This window comes from Anguilla rostrata, chromosome 10 (assembly GCF_018555375.3).
Source record: "Anguilla rostrata isolate EN2019 chromosome 10, ASM1855537v3, whole genome shotgun sequence".
Lineage (NCBI taxonomy): Eukaryota > Metazoa > Chordata > Actinopteri > Anguilliformes > Anguillidae > Anguilla > Anguilla rostrata.
In genome coordinates, this window is record NC_057942.1 from 22,026,179 (window position 1) to 22,044,338 (window position 18,160).

The 18,160-nt window shown below is 41.0% G+C and overlaps 1 long non-coding RNA gene across 1 annotated transcript in view; it reads left to right on the top strand.

Moving 5' to 3' along the window:
• LOC135233773 (uncharacterized) overlaps nucleotides 1-18,160 on the top strand; it is a 392,830-nt gene that overhangs the window by 127,646 nt on the left and 247,024 nt on the right. The gene's annotated exons all lie outside the window — the stretch shown is intronic.

Consider the following 18,160-nt stretch of genomic DNA (forward strand, 5'->3'; position numbering starts at 1 on the left):
GTTTTTCCACAACTCCGCACATTTCATGTTACCATACATTTCTTTGGCAAGTCAATTAGGGCATCTACTTTGTTCACATCAGGGTTAATTTTTAAACAATGGATTACAGACAGATTTATTTCAGCTTTAATTCACTATATCAGAATTCCAGTGGGTCAAAAGTTTGCAAGTTGACTATCTCTTTAAACAGTCTGGAGGATTCCATAAATTGATGTAATGACTTTTTTTAGAAGCTTCTGATTGGCTAATTGTCATAATTAGGAGTTAATTGGCACCTGTGGCTGTATTTAAGGGCCTACCTTAAGAGCCGCTGTCTTTTTGCCCTTGATATCATGGGGAAATCCAAGCAACTCAGCAAAGTGTGATAAAAAATTTGTGGCCCTCCACAAGTCTGGCTCCTCCTTAGGAGCAATTTTCAAACAACGGAAGGTATCTGTACAAACAATTGTATGCAAATATAAAACATCTTGGGACCACACCAACACTGAATCTTTCAGGAAGGAGGCATACATGAACTTTGGTCTGAAAGGTTCAACTGAACCCGAGGACAACAACAAAGGAACTGGTGAAGGAGTTGGAGGCATCAGGTGCTAAAGTATCTACATCCACCATTAAGAGAATCCTACATCGCCATGGCCTGAAAGGCTGTTGCACAAAGAAGAAGCCCCTACTCCAAGACTGGTATAAAAAAGCCAGAATGAAGTTTGCAGTTGATCACCAGGACAAAGACCTAGCCTTTTGGAGGAGCGTTCTCTGGTCAGATGAAACAAAAATTGAACTGTTTGGCCAAAATGATCAGCACTATGTATGGATGAAGCAGGGTGAGGCTTTTTTGTGTGTGCCATTTTTCTCCCATTTTCTCCCCAATATCAGTCGTTATACCAATTCCCCGTGCATATTACAGTCCTGGTCGATGCGCTATCCTTCTGTTGGTCTGGGGAGTGTGTAGACTACCACATACCTCCTCTGATACATGTGGAGTCGCCAGCCACTTATTTTCACCTGACAGCGAGGAGTTTCACTGAGAGAGCATAATGCGCGGAGGTTCACGCTATCTCCCCCAGATCCCCTCCCCACTTGACAGGCGCCCCAACCAACCAGTAGGAGTCGCTAATGCAACGATCAGGAGTCATGCCCTCACCAGCTTCCCACCCATGAACACTGCCAACTGTGTTTGTAGGAATGTCTGACCAAGTACCCGAGTCTCTGCAGTGGTAGGCAAGTGCTTTTACCTCTACACTACCCAGACGACCCAAGGGTGAGGCTTTTAATCCAAAGAATCCCAACTGTGAAGTATGGGGGTGGCCACATCATGTTGTGGGGGTGTTTTGCTGGAAAAGGGACTGGTGCACTTCAGAAAATAGATGGCATCATGAGGAAGGAGGATTATCTAGAAATACTGAAGCAACACCTCAAGACGTCAAATAGAAAGTTAAAACTTAGTCACAACTGGGTCTTCCAGCAGGACTATGATCCTCATCATACTGAAGGGAGAGTTTTCTCTAGCATAACTAGAATTTTGTGCAACACTAAATTCCTAGGCCTTGCAGCAGGGCCCCTCCGTCTCCAGGCACCGAACCTCCAACAACAATACAGCCTATAAGTGTGTCCATGTGTGTGTGTTTATTTTCTCTCTGTCTCATGTGCATTTCTCGAAGTCCAAACTGGTGAGCTTGGCCTTTCTCCTTATCCTCCCCCTGCCATCCTGCCAGGGAGGAACCGGCTATGACACCATGCTGCCCAGGACTCTGAAAGCAACTGATAGATTAAAGTCTAAACAATTATTTATGATTTAAAAGCCTGTTGAGACCAGAGACTGTAAAAAATATGGACAAAGCTACTGTGACGTCACCCATTGCCTCTCCGTGGGTCTGTAAAACACGTTTTGAAGCTCAATGGCGGGCGCGGCCATGTTCTCGATTTGGAGCCAAAACCATAGAGTTAAGCGGTCTTGTGATTTTTACAATGTGATTGACAGTCCGGTGCGGAAAAGCCCATCAACCTGAACGAACTTGAGGCTAGCTGACTGTCAGCCGTTGTTTTGAAATATATTATCACATGTTTACGGAGTTTAATTTCCATCCGTGACTGTACTGTGTCATGTAATCACGTTATATGTATGGCATTAATAATACAATTATGTTCAGTTATCTTCAATTTATGTTTCTCAGCAAAACGAATATGCTTAGCTAGCGTATCAGCTTGCCAGTGAGCTAGGTAGGCTATCCGTGGTTAGCTCACGCATTAGCAATATGAACCACAGGGGAAGAACATCGACCACACTGATGGTCAATCAATCAGAGATGTGTAGGCTACTGGTGATTTGACTAGGCTAATTTTCGTATAACTGGATGGTAGACCTGCTGTTAACCGAGCAAGTTATCGTCGTAGGTTTTCGCCACAGACAGTTAATGAGCCAGTAACTGCTACTAGCTACTCCATCGTCGTTTGTGGTGTTCACTTGCTGGGTGACGCTAGCTGACCGATCGTCGCAAGTCACTTTCTACCGAATAAAAATTAACACTGTCAGCGGTGTTTAACAAATCTACCAAGTATTTTAATAACTGATCTACAGGCGTGTAAATATGACAACGCACTTTGCACCTGTTGCATAAAGACAAAAATAATGTACATTGAATTTCTAATTAATATTATTTTCTTGCTAGCTTCTAGCTTTGTCACATTCGTGCAGCCTAGCCCAGGTAGACATTTACGTAATGTACACGACTGACAAGCCGTCAAACACGTTTGACAGATGGAATATTTTCCGGTTAGGGTTAGCTAGCTAGTCAAATGGCTTGGTAGCCGAAGTTGCGAACTGTTTTAGCATAGGCTATTGGACTACCACATATAGCAAATAAGCGTTAGCTGATTACGCTTTCTGCCAACGAATTATTTGGTTAAGTGGGCTAAAGGAAATAGTAAAAATGACTCGGCTACCGCAAAACTTCAGAGGAGGATTATTTTATGGTCGTCTAGTGCAGCTGTAAATAGCACACGCTATAATGAAGCCACTACAAAATGGGATGCCTGCATTTTCTGACTTCGCACAGGTGGACCGTGGTCGGAGCCGCAATGTCAAGGCCAAGAGACGCCACCTCCCACCCCAGTGACCACAGATTGTAGCCCTTACTGTAGCTCAGTCCTCCGCAGTAATCCGGAAGTGACGCAAGCTGTACCTCATTGGTCCAGAACAAATATTGGCACTGTGCCCAAATGACGCAATAAATCATGAAATCGACCCATGGACAGTCATAAGACGAATAAAATACACCTATTATGACTATTTGTTATTGTGAGAAAAAATTATTGACTTTGTAATTTGATCACATTTGTACCGTAGACTTACATGGAAACCGGATATGAAAACACCTATACTGGAGCCATCCGTAGTGGCGCTAGTGAGCAACCAGGAACTACAACACCAGGAAATGAGCTTCAAAAACGAAGTCTGGTTTTGGCCGCTTGGTTGAGACTAAACGGTCACCAGGTGCTTATTTATTATTTCATGTTATATGAATAGACGGCCAATCATTTCCTTCGTTAAATCTTACTATATGCTTATAACTATGTACCAATCAGATATAGAATATGCATGTTATTGTTAAAACACTTTTTTGCTTATAAAAGCAGGGTCCGCCCCTGCTTTCTTCAGTTCAGGCCTTATCCACCTTATTGTTTGTAGGTACCGGACTCTTGCAGAAATACATCATTTCTTATATGATACGCCTCGTCGTGACTGGTTATTCAAAGGAGAAAATTTTATCTGCCCACCAGTATCTCTAAAGTTGTAAGAAAATGGCTTAAAGACAAAAAAGTGGAAGTATTTGAGTGGCCATCACAAAGCAATCCCATAGAAAATTTGTGGACTGAACTGAAAAAGCATGTCCGAGCAAGGAGGCCCACAAACCTGACTGAGTTACACCAGTTCTGTCAGGAGGAATGGGCAGAAATTCCGGCAAAGAATTGTGAGAAGCTTGTGGAAGGCTACCCCAAGCATTTGATACAACTGTCATGGTTTTAGGTGGCTTGAGCATTCTGCTCTATTCCTTTCCACCCCTGCTTCTCTAATTAGACTTTGTCACGTCGTTTGGGTTAATGGTCCGTACGCATGCAGAATTCACTCTGCCTACAGACCTCTTCCGAGCTGATTGGTTCAGAGCTCGGCAGGCGTGTTGATTGCGTTAGCTGTGGCACCTGTCTAACATTACACAGGTGTGGGTTCACAGAAAGACGGCGCTTTAGTGTCATCTACACACAAGAGCCGGTACTGGTAACCAAACAGTGCTTTTCAGTGCTTTGTACCTTATATAAAGTTCACGTCCAAGAATTATTCCCATAGGCGTTAATAATCTCTTGTGTGAAAATTCTATAAGGGAGGTATCTGGTTTAGCACGTCCGTGACTCCTTTAGTCAGGATTGTCACAGGGTAGAGAATTAGGAGGAGATCAGTTCTGCGAGTTGTGCAGTTAGTCCTCTCTCTCTCTGAGCTACGGAGTTTTTTGAGTGCAGTGCCCAGAGGTTGGGTCTGCATCAGCTCGCTCCATTGGGCTATTGTTTATTATATTTTATTTTCGTTCTGAGTTTTGGCGAACCTATCTGCTCCTCCCCCTTGGTTCAGAGTCCTCCTTTTGAGGTTCCCTTATTTAGTTGGGATATTCCCGTGGAGTAGTAGTCATTTCTGTTTGTTTATCTTTACCCTTCCTCAATCTCAAGAGATTTTGTGGCATGCTCAGCTTTTAGCGAGACGCTTTATTAAGATCCCTGTTCGGTTGCGCTTGGTCTCCATCCCCCAACCCTTACAACAACTTAAGCAAACCAAATACACTAACAAAGTGTATGTAAATATTGAAGATAGGAAAAAGTGCACATCAACCAGCAAAATGAAGAGGAGTGCTGAGCCCAAATATACATTAACTGATCAAACAACTCATAAACGTGAGTGAGGTAGGCATCTTTGCTGATAGTTAAATCCAAGTATGATATTTCTGTAGAACTGGATTCTGAAGTGAATTTGAGAAGGGGTGAGCTGTTATTGATGTAAATTACAAAATCAGTTAGTTCAGCTGGGGGGCCATCAAAAAGCAGAAGAATGTCATCAATATATCTCTTCCATAAATTATTTTTAGAGTGATGAGGGTTAGTGGTAGGGTCATGTATCACATTTTGCTCCCACCTGCCGACAACCAAACAGGCAACAGAGGGCGCAACCGCAGTGCCCATAGCCATGCCTACTCGCTGTAAATACCAGCGTGAGTTGTATTTCATGTAGTTGCGGCTTAATACCAAATATAGCAGTTCAAGCAGAAACGTGTTGGGGGGAGGTCTGTTGGCTTACGGTTAGAGAGAAAGTATGTGACTGATTCCAATGCTTTTTCCTGTGGTATGCATCCATATAAATTTTGGACATCCAATGAAACCAATAAAGTGTTTTTGTTCACGGTGCATTTGTTTAAGCAGTTTAAAACATCTTTGGTGTCCTTAAGGTATGAGGGGAGTGTACTGACATACTCTCTGAGGAAGAAATCCACAAATTTGGATAGTGGTTCTGTGAGTGATCCAATTCCTGACACTGTCGGTCTGACAGGAGGTTCCGTGGGGTGTTCATGAATTTTCGGAAGACTGTACACTCCTGGGCCAAGCCCAAAATGGCAAAACATTAAGCTTTTAATGGTCTTAAGAACAAATCATTGGTCAGAAAATTAGCGAGAATTAAACAAATGCACTCCTGAGACCATTTGCTCGTTTACTTTTTTGCTGCAGTGAACTGGGGAAAAGCTCTGTTTCATTTTGACATTACTGTATATTGTTTTTTGTTTCATTGAACAAAAGGTTTTTGCACAGTTCACTAAGCAGTTATGTATGTTTAGACTAACAACTTCATTTTGGAGGCAGCTCAGAATATTATTCATAAGTTTACTAATAAGTTTATTATTGACGCCCTGAGACATTTTACAATTTTAAATTTTAAGTTTAAAATTTTTTTTTTTTGTTTTTTTAAAACATTAATAGACTATAATTTGTCCTGAGACAAAAAAGAAAAACATTTAGTTTTCTTTTTTAACAATAAGTTAAAATTATTTTCTCTTGGTTTCTAAAACATATTAATAGACTGCAATTTGTCATACATTGCTGCCTTTCAATAAATGTTCCGTTCCATAAAAATGTCACTTGCCTTATCCTCTTTTGTGTTAGGTGTTTTAGTGGTTATGCATTTTTAAGACTGCAGAGCTGATCATTTTTATATCTCAATTCTGGATCACAGAGATTAGACACATTGTTATTTACAGTATGTCTGCAATTCACAGTAGTTTTTTTATAAATTTTAATACAAAGAAAACTTAAGTAGTTTACAGTAAACTACAGTTAGAAACTGTTAGGTGTTATATCTGTTACTGTTAACTATGTGTATGGTATACTGGAAAGGCTAGCTACAGTATTACATGGTAAACCTCACATTCTACAGTAGAGTACTGTAATAAGTTTTACAGTAATTAACTGTTGAAATAAATTACGGTAGTGACACTGTAAAAATACAGTAAAATACTACCGACCACAGCTGCCAGTATTTTACTTTAATTTTACAGGAAAATTTATTAAATTAGCCTCAAACCACCATGCTACTGCCAGATATGCAGTAGATACTACAAGCATTATTTCTGCTGATTAATTTTCCTGTTGAAATAAATGGAAAAAATATTCAGGAGAAACAATGCTTGTAGTATCTACTGCATATCTGGCAGTAGCACGGTGGTTTGAGGCTCATTTTATACCTTGGACCCTTGATGACTTAAAGCCATTTAGCCAAATGTGTTCCATACTGTATTAGCATAATTTACAGCTGAACTAGTCCCACCCCCCAATTCCCATAGAGATCCATTCAAATGCAAAGAGTTTTTGTATCGCTTGTAGGACAACCTGAAAATAAGATATCCAGACTCTGATGATGTTGATATGTCACAGACATCAGGAAGTCATTGCATGCAAATGATATGCAACCAAATACAAAACATGACTCTTTTATTTGACATTACGTTAATTTGTCTACTGTTTACCCTGTTTCTAGCTTTTCCCCAAACAGTTCACTGCAGCAAAAGTGAACAAGCAAATGGTGGCACAGAAGGTCTCAGGAGTGTATTTGTTTAATTCTTGCTAATTTTCTGATCAATGATTTGTTAAGACCATTAAAAGCTTAATTTTTTGCCATTTTGGTCTCGACCCATTTTTTTTGCCCAGGAGTGTAGATAATAGGGATGATGGGCCATTGGCATGTGAGATAGGCATGTTCCCTTTTAGCTATCCAATTTGATTCCAAAGCCATTTTTAACAGATCGTCGATCTCAGATTTGTATTCATTTGTTGGGTCATTTTTTAATTCTGCATAGGTTTCGCTGTTGAGATGTTCCAGCATTTTTTGGTTATAATGCTGTGTGTCCAAAAAAACGATTGCACCACCTTTATCCGCAGAGCGAATGGTAATCTCAGCGTTGTTTTGGAGTTCTTTAATGCGTTTCGTTCATCAGATGTAAGGTTGGAGTATTTGGGGCCTCAGTCATTTTTTATCATTTTTTCCAAATCTTGTTCAACCAGCTTGTCAAAAGTGTATATAATGGGACTATTATTGGTTGTTGGATTAAATGTTGATTTGGAGGCAAATTGAGTTGGTTTCATTGAATTAGAAATTGTTTGTGGTTCTGTAGTAGGCCTACTATACTTGGTGGCTCTGTTCAATGGAGAGAAGAAATGTTTGAGATGCAACTGTCGCATGAATTTATACTTTGAGTTTAAAAGGATTAACATGATTAGTCAATGAAAAAGACAAACCTCTACTCAGCAGCGAGGTGTGAGTTTCGTTAAGTGGGAAATTGGACAAATTGATTACGGGCAATTGGACATTGGTCGATAATTCTCCCCAGGGGATCTCCTAGTGTTTTCCTGTCTGCCCTGCCTTGTCTTCCTTTTCCTTGTTGTCGTGGAGGGTGGTGGGTTCGGGATGGATCTAAAAAAGCACTGCGGTTAGATTGATCTCCGTATGTAAACTTGTGTATGTAAACCTTTGACCCACTGAAAAGTTTGAGCAACGTAGTCTCACACGTTTGCTGTGTCTATGTCATGGTTTACACTCTCACTTTGGCATTCCAATTTCCTCCTGCGATTCAAGATGGCTGCACATAATCTGCCATAACCCAATGGACCATGCGACTCAAGGTTTCAGCCCCTTAATTTATGCATCTCGCAAGCAATGCCAGGAGGTAAAGGCGAAAAGTAGATACGGGATAAACAACATCAATTAATGGGCTAATAATAAAACAGTGTATTTCTATAGTTTAATTATACCATGTTAAACTCCAACTCTCAGCTATAGGCCTGATGCCTACCAGCTTGGTCGTGTGACACAGGCTATGTCATCATGAGACATAGGCTACATTACAGCTACATGTATAGATGTAGGAATGTACATTTCTGAAGAATTACTTAATGTAATTCCACTCGAGATTGTACAGACAATGAATGGGGCCCTTATGTACAAAGCATCTTAGAGTTTGAAGTAGAAGTGCTGTTTTAGGAGCTTTAAGCTAACTAGCTAGTCACACTAGCCCATGTTGTCTTGCTCAACCCCGATGTCTTGAACTAGAACGTTAATGTTAAAAATTTTAAGTCAATGTTAAATACATGATAGTGGTGTGTGATTGTGCCAGTCCACATAATTTGGTCGATGTGTAATGCATGCGCATGTAATCTAACCTCAGATTCAAGCTAGACTAAAATAAACAAATAGTGACCCTACAATGATATACTAGAAATATAATGCTTGGTTAGAGGGCATAGACTGGAATTTAATTGCTAAGAAGTTATACACCAATTTGTAAACACACATACTGAAGTATGAACCGGAAGTAACTCATTTGTATATGAAGTATGATAAGAAAAAGAATTTTTGAATATAAATTATATTCATCAAGAAATAATTGGTATTTATGTTAAAATAACTGAGGTACATATTGCCTTTGTTAGTTCAATAACAATGTCATGCTACAAACCCAGAAAGTTGATACACAACATTTATCTGCAAAACCTCTACTTATGGGGTATTCTCTAATTAAATAGATATATTCTTTTTTGTCAGTGTGTTGGTAGAACTTTAATGGTACAGTAAAGTGTTAAAAACAATTCAATACATTTGAATCACGCTTTTTTTTTTCAATCCAATCACTTCAATTGAATCCTTTTTTTTTTTTTTTGACAATTAATTTTGACTGTTCGAGCCACCATAGCTTATGCTGCACTTTGTTAGGAGCTCTTTATGCAGCAGGAGAGCTGCATAAAGCAGGAGTTCAGGTCGTAAGGAGTTTGTGAATGCTGAGACTGGAACGAGTAGTTCGGCAGAGTCTGAATTAGACATGGATTGGACAGAAGTGAGAAATAAAAAAGCAAGGAAGAAAAAGTCAATATCAAGTAGAAGTGAATCGGAGAATGGCCAAACTGAAGTCAAGAGAAGGAAGACAAATGAGGGAAAGAGGAATGGGGAAAAAGAATGGAAAGTCATGATTGTGTTTGGGGGAAATGCTGGAGGAAACAAACTTCATCCAATTCAACTCACCAAGGCTATCAAGAATGAGATTGGAGATATCAAACCTGCAAGGTTTTTGAACAAAAGGAGACTTTTGGTGTTTGCTGCTAATCAGCGTCAGGAGGAAGAAAATATTGAAAATGGAATCTCTGAATGATATCAGTATAAAAAGTCACGTTCCTGGTGCTAATGCGAAGATTAGGGGAGTGATAAGTGGTGTTCTGCTGTCAATGATCACAGAAGACATAATGGAAAAATTAAAAGGGGGAAAAGTAACAGAGCTGAAAAGGCTCCCTTGCAAGAGACAGGGCATGAAAACAGAAAGCCTACAGTGGGCTCCAGAATTATTGGCACCCTTGATAAATATGCACAAAAAATGCTAAGAAAAAATGCTAAACTAAAAATAATTGACATATTGACATAAGCTTTATTTTCCAACATGTGTAAACTAGTGTGCTTGATTAATGATTCACTGGAATCAACCAAAGTCTTCAATTTTTTAAATAAAAATTATTTCCCCAAAAAACAGGTTCCACAATTAATGGCACCCCTGGTTTAATACTTTGTGAAAACACCCCTGGCAAAGATGACAGCCATGAGTCTTTTCCTATAATTTGTGATAAGGTTAGAGAACACATTTGGGGAGATTTTTGACCATTGCTCCATGTAGAACTTTTCAGAATCATTGATCTCTTTGGGTTTATGCTTATGGACCCCCCACCCCCCTCGCGCCCCCTCCCCCCTTAAGTTCAGACCACAGGTTTTTGATGGAATTTAAGTCTGGAGACTGAGATGGCCATTGGAAAACATGGATGTTGATTTCACTTAAGCGTTTATGTTTAGATTTTGATGTATGCTTGGAGTCATTGTCCTGCTGGACAACCTACCTATGACCAAGTCCTAGCTTCTTAGCAGAGACAACCAAATTTTCTGCCAGAATTCCCTGGTACTTTATTGAATTCATTGTGCCATTGATCTAAAATAGTGCCCCAGGACCACTGCCAGCAAAACATCTCCAAAATTTTTCAATGACCCACCTTCCAAAATCATTGGACAGTAAGGTATCGAGGTTTGGTTGCTCCTCTTGGTTTGTTTTTTGGCCAAAGGTGTTCGCATTCAAGAGTAGTGTATAGGCCAAGTTTAATTTTGGACTACCCAAATTCTGAAATTTTAACAGTGACCCTTTTTATGCCTCCATAATTTCCAAGTTGTGGAACACCATGATTCTTGGTTTTTTTATTGGCTCAGTAAGTTCCTTGTTTACACCTTCCTACAGTTAGTGGTATGGTAAGCCTTTTATGTCTTTTTTTGACTAACCAGACTTGTAGAAATTCATTTTCAAGTTATTTGGTTTTCCAATGATGGATGAACTTCATCACCATCTTATTCAGTCTGTGAACAATGCACTTGTTCCTTTGACTGGCAAATTAGGCAAAATTATTCCAATTTCACCTTTTTATTATTTCAATTATGTTAGGTCCCTAATGGTATGTTTAACGTTTAATGTCTTTTTTGTACCAATTAACCATATTTGTAACAGTAAATTATCATCTGGCTCTTCTAATTATTGCAGTTTTTCCAGCTGTTGATAAAGGATTGCAGTCTTGCTACCTCTATTTTTCTTTAGTGAAACTGAAGTGATGGAATAACACAATATAGTTCCTTTAGACTGAATGTACAAATAGTAAAATTGTATGCCAATTTAAGTTGTTTGATTACTACAATATTGTTAGGGGTGCCAATAATTATGGTTAAATGTTGCAATTGTGGTGGTGAACACAGTGCAGCATACTTTGGATGTGAAGTGCAGAGGAAGGCGAGAGAGGTCCAGCGATACAAAGTTTTGAGTAAAGTATCATATTCTGAAGCAATAAGGAAGGTGTCGAGAGGAGATCAGGTTAGGTGAGTCAACCGTGGCCCCAGCACGTCTATTAAGTTTGATCACAGAATCACAGAATTTTCCAAGCTAGCTCAGCCGCAGATACGACTACAGAAGCAAAGCTCTAATAAATGTTCACATAAGTGTGCAGTTTCAAGAGATACCCTGATTGTTGATAAACTCAGTTTTGTTGCCTTCATCTGTAAGGTTATTAATGTGACTATACAACAAACCAGAAAAAGCTCAAGACTCGAGACAATAGTAGATGCAGCAGGAGAGTATTTGGAAATAACCGATGTTAGTGTTGAGCTGATTCATGAGATGTTACGTCCGATAGATGGCCAGTCCCAGAACATTGATGATTAGTTTTATGGTATTCCTTACTCTGCAGTGGAATGCCAGGAGCCTTATTGCCAATGGTCAATAATTTAAGAAATGTATTGATGAATTAGATGTTAAACCTGATATTATATGTATTCAAGAGACCTGGTTGAAACCTCATTTAGATTTAATTCTCAGAGGATATCATTCGATCAGACAAGATAGGGTAGGTAATCAAGGGGGAGGATGTGCTGCATTCATAAAAGAAGGTTTAGCATATAAGGAAATATCTTTTTATTCAAGTAGTCAGAGTGTAACAGAATTAAAAGTTGTAATTGTAGAAATATGGGTAGAAAGAAATAGTTTTGTAATTGTGAACTTCTATAATCTATGCAAGAAACTAAAGTTGGAAGAATTGGATCAAATAGGACAGGAGAAGAGCAGGTTGATTTGGTGTGGGGATTTCAATGCTCACAGCATCCTATGGGGTTGTGGTAAAACAGATTGTAATGGACAAGTTGTTGAAGATTTATTGGATGTTAAAGGATTAGTTTGTATAAATGATGGGAGGGGAACAAGGATAAATATGATAAATAGAAATGAATCGGCTATAGATCTGACTCTGGTATCTAATGGTATAGCCACAACTTTTAATTGGGAGGTGTTGGCTGATAACACAGTGGGTAGTGACCATTACATTATTCTGATAAAAATGGACATCAGAAATGAATGTATACAAAATGATAGATTAATGAAGTGGAGGTTTGATAAAGTGGAGTGGGAGGTATTTCAAGTATTGTGTGATCAGAAGTTATGTAGTATGGAAATGAATGCTCAAGTAGATGTAATCAATGATAACCTAATAACAGGGATAACTGGAGGAGCATCACAAATTATTCCTAGTAGTACTGGAAGTAAGAGGAAGAAGTTAGTTCCATGGTAGAATGGCGAGTGTAAAGAGGCTGTCAAAAATAGAAATATAGCGTTTAAGTTGTTAAAGGAATCACATTGTTTTAAGAAATTGATTGTCTATAAGTTAGCCCAAGCTATTGTGAGAAGAACAACTAGAAGAGCAAAAAGGTTATGCTGGAGAGAGTTTTGTACAAATATTGGACGGACAACACCAATAGGCAAAATATGGGGTATGATTAAAAAGATGACGGGGATAAGACGAGAATGGTCTTTACCAATACTTCAGAAGGGAAATGAACTGGCTGTTGAGAATATAGAGAAAGTGGAGATGTTGGCTCAAGCATTTGTCTAGGTTCATAGCTCAGATAACTTAACAGAGGAGGGAAAGTTGGGGAGACAAAAAATGAAGAAGATGCATCCAAATGTTCTTGAGAGGAGAGAACATAATCAGAGTATACTTGATGTATCATTCTCTATGGAAGAGATGAAAAGGGCAATAGCTAAGTCAGGAAAGACTGCACCAGGGAAAGATAATGTATTCTATATAATGTTGGCTCATCTGAGTGAAGTATCATTAAGGAAGTTATTGGAACTCTATAATAAGGTTTGGGATGAGGGAAAATTACTTGTTAGTTGGAAAGAGGCAGTCACTGTTTCAATAGCCAAGCCAGGGAAAGATCCAACTAATCTTTCTAGTTATAGACCAATTACACTAACTTCACACATATGTAAAATAATGGAAAGGATGATTACAGGCAGATTGACATATTTTTTTAGAGAGTAGAGGTTTGCTGTTTCCATATCAAAGTGGGTTTAGAAGAGGGCGTAATACAATGGATCCATTAGTATGTCTAGAATCTGAAATATGTAAAGCCCAAGCAAATAAGGAAGGAGTTGTGGCTGTGTTTTTGGCTGGACTGCAACAGCGGGGCCAGCCCTACAAACGCGAATGTCTGTGACTGACTGAGTGAGTGAATGAGTGAGTGATGAAGTTACACCATTGGTCCGCCGAGTTATGAAGTTACACCATTGGTCGGCCGGATCACGTGTGTTAGGTCCAGCCATATACTAGGTTTTAACCTGGTCTTGTTTGATGTGGAGAAGGCATATGATATGATTTGGAAGGAGGGGCTATTGATTAAACTTGATAAGTAGGCGGTTGGAGGAAGGACATATAATTGGACTAAAGATTTCCTATTTGGTAGGTCTATCCAAGTAAGGATTGGAAATACGTTATCGGATAAATTGACAATGGTACACCACAAGGGAGTGTTATTAGCCCACTTTTATTTTCAATTATGATTAATGATGTATATAGTCAGGTAAGGCCAGATATAGGTAAGTCGTTTGCTGATGAAGGGGCTCTCTGGAAAAGAGGAAGGAATATCAGGTATGCTGTTGGTTATTTAAATGGGGGTTTAAGTTCTCTGTGGATAAAACACAAACAATGCTTTTTTTTACCAGGAAAAGGGTTGGTGAGGATATCTCCTTGAAACTATATGGCAAGAGGTTACAGAGAGTAGGTATATTTAAATCACTTGGTGTATGGTTTGATACGTTATCAACTTGGAAATGTCATGTTGATAAAATAGAAACTAAATGTAAGAAAGTAATAAATGTGATTAGATGCTTGACTGGTATAGTGTGGGGAGCTGATAGACTTGAAAACCATGTATATTAATTTGATTAGATCAAGTTTAGATTATGGGTGTGTGGTGTATGGATCTGCTTCAAGAACTATACTGAAAAACATTGAATAGCATTCAGACTCGAGCATTAAGAATATGTTGTGGAGCCATTAAAACAACATCACTGGCAGCATTACAAGTGGAGGTAGGGGAGATGCCACTGGAATTGAGCAGAAATCAATAATGACTAATTATTGGGTTAATTTGCAAGGACAAGAGCTAATACATATGAAGGCTTACTTGCCTATAATTGAGGAGTTCTGAAAACTTTGTTACAGGCTAATATCGTGCTTTCAAGTGTGTATCGACACTATCTTGGGCTTTTGTGTTTAAACAAAACCTAAGTAAGCATCATAAGCACCTTACTACTTTCTCCGGATTACTCGCCAAAGTAAATTGTGTGATAAACTCTTCTTTAGTCTACCTTTATAGAAAAGAAGTTCTGTATGCTCTTCACGTTGTTCAACCTTTTATTGCACGTAACGCATTTTAACAAACTCTTAGCATACAACCTCGTGTTTTCCATCCCTCTCGTACTCTCACTTCCGGTACCGTCGTAACTGACGTAACCAACGTAACCGACGTAACAATCTCATTACATCTCCCCCTTTAAATTCCTTTCCCCTCAGTGCAACTGCTCAGTGCTTAACATTCAAATAATCAAGGAAGTGATTTACTCTAAGACCACAAGTTCACCTTAGCAAACATTTTACCTTACTGTATAATAACTAATAACTTCACTCCAATTACAGTAGGCTATATATATTTCTTTTACTCCAATTATTCTTCTCTTTCCCACTGCAAGTGAATAAACATTTGTTGACAACTTGTTTCTGGAACTCTTTTTTTTTTCTTTTCAGAAACGGAGGCAACCTAACCCCAAACAATGTATGAACAGTGGATTTCCCCTTTACAGGTTTAGTCTCTCAACTGGTTTACTGGCCCTGCCGTATCTGGTACATATTGTCCTGTCAGTTCCTATAGGAGTATTCCTGGTCTGGGCTGAAGGACCGGCCTGAGCAGGGAAACCAGCCTCTGGACATGGTGGTGTGTCCGGCAGTTGGTTAGAAGCAGGTGTGAGTGTGGCGTCCGGCACTGATGATCTCGGAGCAGGCACCGCCTGGAGGTGGCGCCTGTTACGGCGGAACGTAGCTCCCTGCTCCGTCTCAATGATGTAGGACCGCGGCGTGATGCTCTCATTGGTCACCACTGCAGGTGTAATCCAGGACTTCTGGTTGTCCAGCTTAGTGAGAACGCGGTCCCCCGGTCGTAGGGTTGGAAGATCTCTCACCCCATGGCGTTGATTGTAGTAGTATGTCTGTTTTCTTTTTTCTGCTGTATCCTTGGCCTCGACACGCCGCCTGCTTGGCCACTTGGGTCGCAGGTTGCTGTCGAGGGTTGGCAGGGTTGTGCGGATTCTTCTGCCCATCAACAGTTCTGCAGGGCTCACACCTGTGCTGATGTTCGGAGTCGATCTGTAGCTCATAAGCGCTAGAAGGGGGTCTTTCTGGCTTAAGATTCCCTTTGCTATTTGCACGGCCCTTTCTGCATGCCCATTCCCTTGGGGATTGTGCGGGCTAGATGTTATGTGCTGAAAGTCTAGCTCGCGGGCCAACGCCCTAAATTCCTCACTAGAGAATTGCGGCCCATTATCACTAACCACCTGCTCTGCTATTCCATATCTAGCAAATGTAGCTTTGAGCTTTATGGCTACCTGAGCACTGGTTGTAGTGGCCATATGCAGAATCTCTATGTAGCGTGAATAGTAATCTGAGATGACTAAGTAGCTCTGCTTCTTATGCTCACATAAGTCTATCCCGATTCGCTTCCAAGGTCTATCTGGAAGGGGTGTGGAGATAAGCGGTTCTTTTGATTGGCTCTTTCTCTGTTCCTGACATGTCTGACATGTTAAAACTTTGTGCTTGATTTGGGATCCTATCCCTGGCCACCATACTGAGGTGTTCGCTCTCTCTCTACATTTAGTCAGGCCCTGATGACCTTCATGTATTCGGTCTAATATGTCTGCCCTCAGCTGCTCTGGAATGACTATTCTGTTGCTTCTAGTCACGAACCCATCATATACTGACAGTTCTCCTCTCACTGCAAAAAACTCTCTAACAGATGGATGCACATTGTTTATGTAAACGGGCCATCCTGACTGTATATACCTGGCTAGGGTTTGGAGTTTATCATCGGCTGCCGTGGCTGTGCGGATGCTGTCTATCTTCTGCTCTGTAGCTGGCACGCCGTTGATGACTGATGCGACATAGCACTCTATGTCTGTGTGTGTGTCCTGACTATTGTCTCTCAAGGGGCTCCTAGACAAAGTGTCCGCCACGACCAGAGTCTTGCCGGGCGCGTACTCCGCTGTGGGGTTAAACCTCATTAGTCGCATTAGCAGTCGCTGACAGCGGATGGGGACGTTATCTAGGTCTTTTGAGTTCATTAGCGGGACTAGGGGCTTATGGTCTGTGATCAGCTTGAACCCCTCTAGGCCATAAAGATATTTTTCAAACCTTTCACAGGCCCAGACGCTTGCCAGACACTCTTTCTCGATCTGGGCGTATCTGGTTTCAGCATCACTCAGGCGGCGTGAGCAATACGCCACAGGTTTCCAGTCTTCCCCATGGAGCTGCAACAACACGCCACCAACCCCATAGCTGCTTGCGTCGGCAGAGACTGCCGTGAGCTTATTGACGTCGTAGTATGCAAGGGTGGGTGAGGTGGTGAGTAGCTTCTTGATTTGTTCGAACGCAGACTGCTGCGCTGGACCCCATGTCCATGCCGACTTGTCTTTCAGTAGCACGTACAGCGGGTGTCCCACTGTGGCCAGCCTGGGGATGTACTTCCCCAGGTAGTTTACCATGCCCAGAATCCTTTTGAGCTCTGAGGCATCTTCTGGTGGAGAAAGCTCCCTGATGGCTGACACCTTAGCTGGATCAGGCCGCACGCCCTCTGCGTCAATCTCATGGCCCAGGAAGTGTAGCTTTGTCTGTCTCAGTTTACACTTTTCAGTGTTCAGTTTCAGTCCTGCGGCATCCAGCCGCTCCATGACCTTCTGTAAGTGCTGGTCATGGTCTGCCATGTCTCTCCCATGGACAATAATATCGTCCATATACACAGCCGTACCCTGCAAGCCCTCCAGTGTCTCTACCATCTTCCTCTGGAATATCTCTGGGGCGCTGCTGATACCGAAAGGGAGTCTTTTAAAACAGTATCTGGCAAAAGGAGTGATAAACGTGGTCAGTTTCTGGCTGGCCTCATCGAGCGGGATTTGCCAGAACCCTGCCGCTGCGTCCAGTGAGGAGAAGACTGTCGACCCACCCAGTTCTGCGGTGATCTCATCTGGAGTCGGCAGGATGAATCTCTCCCTTTTTACAGCCTTGTTTAATTTCTTGAGGTCCACACAGATGCGTGGGTTGCCAGATTTCTTTGGGGCTGGCACCATTGGTGCACACCATTCAGTTGGCTCGCTCACCTTCATTATGATGTCATTAGCCTCCATTCTTTCTAACTCTCGCTTAACTGGCTCCATAAGGGGAATGGGGACTCTGCGTGCTGTGTGGATGGCGTAGGGCTGTGCGTCTTTCCTGAGCACTATTTTAACTGGTTGTGTCTTGAGCAGACCGAATTCTCCTGAGATCCGGACTGCATGGACTCTTTTCACCAGGCCCATCTCCTCCACTACTGCTCGGCTGAGTAGGTTACTCACTGTGCCTCCCTTGACTACATAGACCTTAAATGAATAGTCTTTCCCCTTATGTGTAGCGTGTGCTTGGAACTGGCCTA